This window comes from Triturus cristatus, chromosome 10 (genome assembly GCF_964204655.1).
Source record: "Triturus cristatus chromosome 10, aTriCri1.1, whole genome shotgun sequence".
In the NCBI taxonomy this organism is placed as follows: Eukaryota; Metazoa; Chordata; class Amphibia; order Caudata; family Salamandridae; genus Triturus; species Triturus cristatus.
The window spans coordinates 38353627-38358282 of record NC_140593.1 but is presented as its reverse complement, the minus strand read 5'-3'; the positions used below and the strand labels follow the sequence as shown (position 1 = coordinate 38358282).

The following is a 4656-nucleotide window of genomic DNA, read 5'->3' as shown; positions in this document are numbered from 1 at the left end:
TGTGCCTAAAAAATCGATAAAATGAATGTAACCTTGTGCAGTGTAACTGGTGCTCTTGTAAAGCGCTCTATTACCCCTCATAGGTACTTCTCATGCCAGTCATTACAGTATGAGGCGGTCCCGCCTCCCAACAGGCACCTTAACACACTGGCATTTTTTTGAATTTTTATTGAATAAAAACCCCTCCCACCCGCCTCCATGCCTGTTTCTTTTCCTGTCCGATGACAGCTAAGAGAACGTACTAGGTTTAAGTTCTACTTCCTGTGGTTTTATTCCTTTATGCTGTTATTGTAGATTTCTTTTTGTGAATCGACTACACAACATTCACCTGTGAAACATGCGCGGTTTGTGTTTTATGTGCTTTTCTGTACCGTCCCACAAGCGCTCACATGCATGTGCTTGGCTGGGGCGGGGAGCATTTCCAACGGTCCGCAGGTGGGCTGGTCGAGTGCTGAGCGGGTCTCTTGACTGGGGGTGAATGTTTGATTTCTTTAGCATTCCGCCCATCGTTTGTTTGCGCAGAGCGGTTTCTAGCAGCACTTGGACATCAGGGCCGTGTCCTCTGCATGTGTGGCTGCGAGCGGAGTGGCAGCCCGTCTTAAGCATTCAAAGTCTCGTTGCTTGAGCCTTTGTCGCTTCTTAACGGGTTTACATGTGGAAGTTGTGCTCTTCCTGCTTGGCTTGCCGGCTGCCTGTGTGGTTCCTCTGGAGCAGATCCAGCTGTTTGCACCTGGATACGCTGCTTCTTCTCAGTAGCATGTGCAAAGATGAATTATGGCGGCGTCTGCTTCCAGGTTCTTCTTCATGGGCTGGGTTGTTTTTGGTGCACCTCAAGCCGGATAAGGCAGAGGAGGGATGTTGATGCGTATGTGTGAAGTAACTAAAAAGGGAGTCCCTTCTGTCAAAGAAGGAAAACGCAAACCTCTTGCTAGGACAAAGGAAAGAACCTTTTTTTTCAAATACCCCTCACCCACCTGGGTTTCCCTTGGTGGCATGCTTCATCATAGGGTTCATCCCTGCCCTCTATGGACAGGGGCGTGCTGCTACCTACGGAGACGCTGGAGGACTTTTACAGAAAATTGGGGTGTTCCTGTACACCTACACACCTATGTGGTTTGAAGAGATGGAGTGAGTTTAGACTATATGGAAAACATTTAAAAATATCAAGATAGTGGGACAAAAACACTTTATTTTCTTCCCCTAGTTGATATGCTAAAATCTGGGGACGGATGGGAAATGCTCGAGGTGTTATTACCTGCTGTTTCCCTGCTTGGCTGACTAGTTTCAAGCCCTACCTCAAGGCTTTTCCTTGGGAACTCAAAGGAGAAATAACGCTCCCAATCCTTTTTTTGGGGGGAGATTACATTTTATTGCCTTTTACTTACAGAATGCAGTAATTTCAATGCTTTAGCCTGTGCATTTCAACTGTACAGTTAACAGCAAAGTAATCCGATTACCCTCTATAGGTTCCTTACTGGATGCAAATATAAAGGTTTTATTATCAAAAGTCAATAAATAAAATCCAACCTCTCCCATCTAAAATGTTTAAATGCAGTATACAATCCATTGAGTGCCATGGTGGCTTTTACAACACACCACCCATCATCATCATAGGTGCAATTTCTGCCCCAAGAAGCATCAGAACATCATAGCCTTTTCTCATTCAACATCGTCTTCTGATAAAGTCTGTGCAGTAACAATTCTCTGACAGCATCTGGAATACTGGTGGTGGAAGAGTTAGTTGCAAAACTTGCAGTAACTGCTGAGGTTGCCCACAAACAGCTATGGCATTGGTTAGGTGATCCACACCTTTTTCATATTACCCTTGTGCTAGCAGTTCTTCTCCAAGCTGTATTTCCTCAAGAAAGAACTTCTGAACGGCCTCTGCATCCTTAAGATCAGGAAGCTTGGACAATTCTTCTCTCTCTTTGTCGATCTTTTGCCTCCTCCTGCGTTCCCGCAATCGGTTTTTAAAGCCAGGGTCGCTGAGCCTTTTTCTGTCAAAGTAAATACAATAACCGAGCAATCTTAATGTTCTATTCAACTTAAATGAAGTGATAAACAAAAATATAAAAATGAAAGTTTATAAAGCACCTAATTGGTCTTTTTAAATCTCAGAGCTTCGGTTGAGACAGTCAGGTTTGCAATATGGGAGTAGCCTTGACGAAGGCTTGACCACAGGCGTCCCTTCCACTCCTCGAAGGACTCATGAGGTCCAGTGACAGTCTCCTATCACGATTTATTCAGCCCCCGGTTTAGCGGTTGCATTTCGCACTATTCATCAACCCGGAGGGGCTGTTTCTGTCCTTTACCGGGACTGCGGCTCGGCAAGGTCACTCGAGTGTTCTCTTGTCACTGTAGTAGGCTCCAGCTCAGGATGGGTGAGTGTCCTGCGGTTGGGGGCATCCACCACTGAGGACCATCCATGGGCTCAGTCGGCCCTATTTCTGTCCTCTCCTCCATCATCTGTTGTCCCACTAGTGTCCCTCCCATCAGTGCTTTAAATGGAAAAAAATAAGTGCAGGTACTCATTTAATTGAGCTAGGGGCGTGGTAGTGGGCGGGGTTAGAGGCGGGGTGAGACATGATGATATAAAAACATTTCTGTTGAGTATTAATTTTGTCCTTGATAGTTGTCTCAAACTATTCATATGTGCAGAGAAGGGCATTTACACCAGTTGCAGGACATACCAAAACATGTGAGAACTGTATGAAAATAAAAAAAATGTGCTAACTCGTTACACAAAATGAATGTCAAAAACCATATGTTAATATTTTCATGTTTTGCAATATTTGCAGCTTTTTAATGTCATACTGTTCCTCCTTACTTGCATTTGGCACAATCCTTTTATATTCAGGAGTGCACACACATACACGCAAAACGAGTACTCTACGCATTTCTTATCAAATACCTCCTGTGTCCTGATTCTCTACCAATCTGATTTCATTTCTCTCACACACAAACATACACACAAACAAGCAGACAAACAATCTCCATCAGTCGTCACATCTCTAACCTCTCGATCCCTCCCGCTCACTTCTCTCCCATTTGTATCTAACTCCGTCCCACTCTGTTAACCCCAATTGTATCCTATCATTCTCTAGCATCTCTCTCTCTATTTCTCCGTGCCTCTCTTACTCTTTCCATAGCTGTCTCAATCGCTTACCCATCTCTATCTGCGCTTACACCTCCATCTTTTTCCCCTTTAAACTCTTGTCTGCTTCTTCTATCTCTGCCCTTGTCACATGGGTTCTTAAGTGGCCACTCCTGAACAGGCTCTCCCCCCCCCCCCCCCACTCATTCAGTCTGCACACATCACTGTGCCCGAGGTAGAAAATGTCCAAACACTATCTAACAATACGTCCCCGCATGGAGGCTCAGCAGGGGGCTGTTGAGGACAATCAGAGCTTTCACCTGGGCGGGGGTTGGAGCAGAGGCCCACTTGCCGCCGCATCAGCAGGCCTCCAGTAGGCTTTTCAGGCCCCATCGTGCCGCTTGCCACAGCTGAATGACACGCAAACCTGCTACTAAAAAACAGGAACACAGCTGGCCCTCGGCACCGGCCCAGTGTCCACCTTATCAATTCGATCCGGAGTACCGGTACTCTCCTTGACAGTGGAGAAGTGCCGGTATTCAGCTTGGTAAAAAGAAGAAGTGCCGGTACTCCGTACCGGTGAGTACCGGCCCATTTAAAGCACTGCCTCCCATGCATGTTTTATCTCCCCTGCTCCTTTCCTCCTGCTCTGTTTCAGGACTTGAGTTGGGGGTTGCTCACTCCTTTGGAGGGGGCTCAGTTTCAGTTCCCTCCTCCATTTTTCTTGCCCACAGATGCCGGTCTGTGGGGTTGGAGGGGCACTCTCGTGTCTTTTCAAGCAAGTGGTCCATGGTCGGAGAGGGTATGGGCCCGTCTCTCCATTTGGCTGGAGTTGGCTGCTGTTTGGAAGGTTGTTCTGGTGTTTCTGTCCCCGTAGTGGGGGGGGGGGGGGGGGGGGGGGTTGGGGGGCGGATTCTGCTCATACATCCTACATTCAGGTGGCTGGTTGCTCTTTGAGTGACCAGGTTAGTCCTCGGGGCACCCCTCGGGATCAACTGGCGTCCCTGCTTGTTCCTAGAGTAAGAGTCATCTCCTAGCATTGTGTGCTGTTTCCAGAGCTTAAGTTGAGCCTGTGGTTTCCGGTGCTCAGCACCGGCGTTTGAACACCTGTTAAGGACACATTCATTTTTGGTAGGAACTGGGAGACTAAAGGATTCGCCCAGAGTCACAGGATGTTGAGCCGACGCCGAGAATCGAACCTGATCCACCTGCTCCAAATATGGCAGCTCCTCTCCCCACTTGTAAGGTTTGTTGGTTCTGTATTAGGCGGCGCTGACAGGAGGTTGGTCGAAGCTGCCCCCTGGTGAGGGCCCCTGCACTCATTTTTGACAAATTAACCACTGGCTGTTTCCTTCCTAAGAGGCTGTTCTCGGCCGACGGTTTGGGCCGCAATCTACTCTCCTCTGTCCTTCATGCTCTGTCAAGGCCCCTTTTCAGGGCCCCTTGGCTCACTCTCTTTGCCTCTCTCCACAATGCCCTACCTCTGTAGTTCTGCTCGGTTTTGGTCTGTTCCCAGCTTGGCCGGGTGGCTGCTCTTTTTTCCTTGGCACTCATGATCTCTG

The 4656-nt window shown here is 47.8% G+C and overlaps 1 pseudogene; it reads right to left on the bottom strand.

Annotated features, from left to right (window-relative positions):
• Positions 1 to 1370: 1370 nt before the first annotated feature.
• LOC146788773 (mitochondrial import receptor subunit TOM20 homolog pseudogene) lies at positions 1371 to 3487 on the bottom strand (annotated as a pseudogene).
• Between the last annotated feature and the right edge of the window lie 1169 nt (positions 3488 to 4656).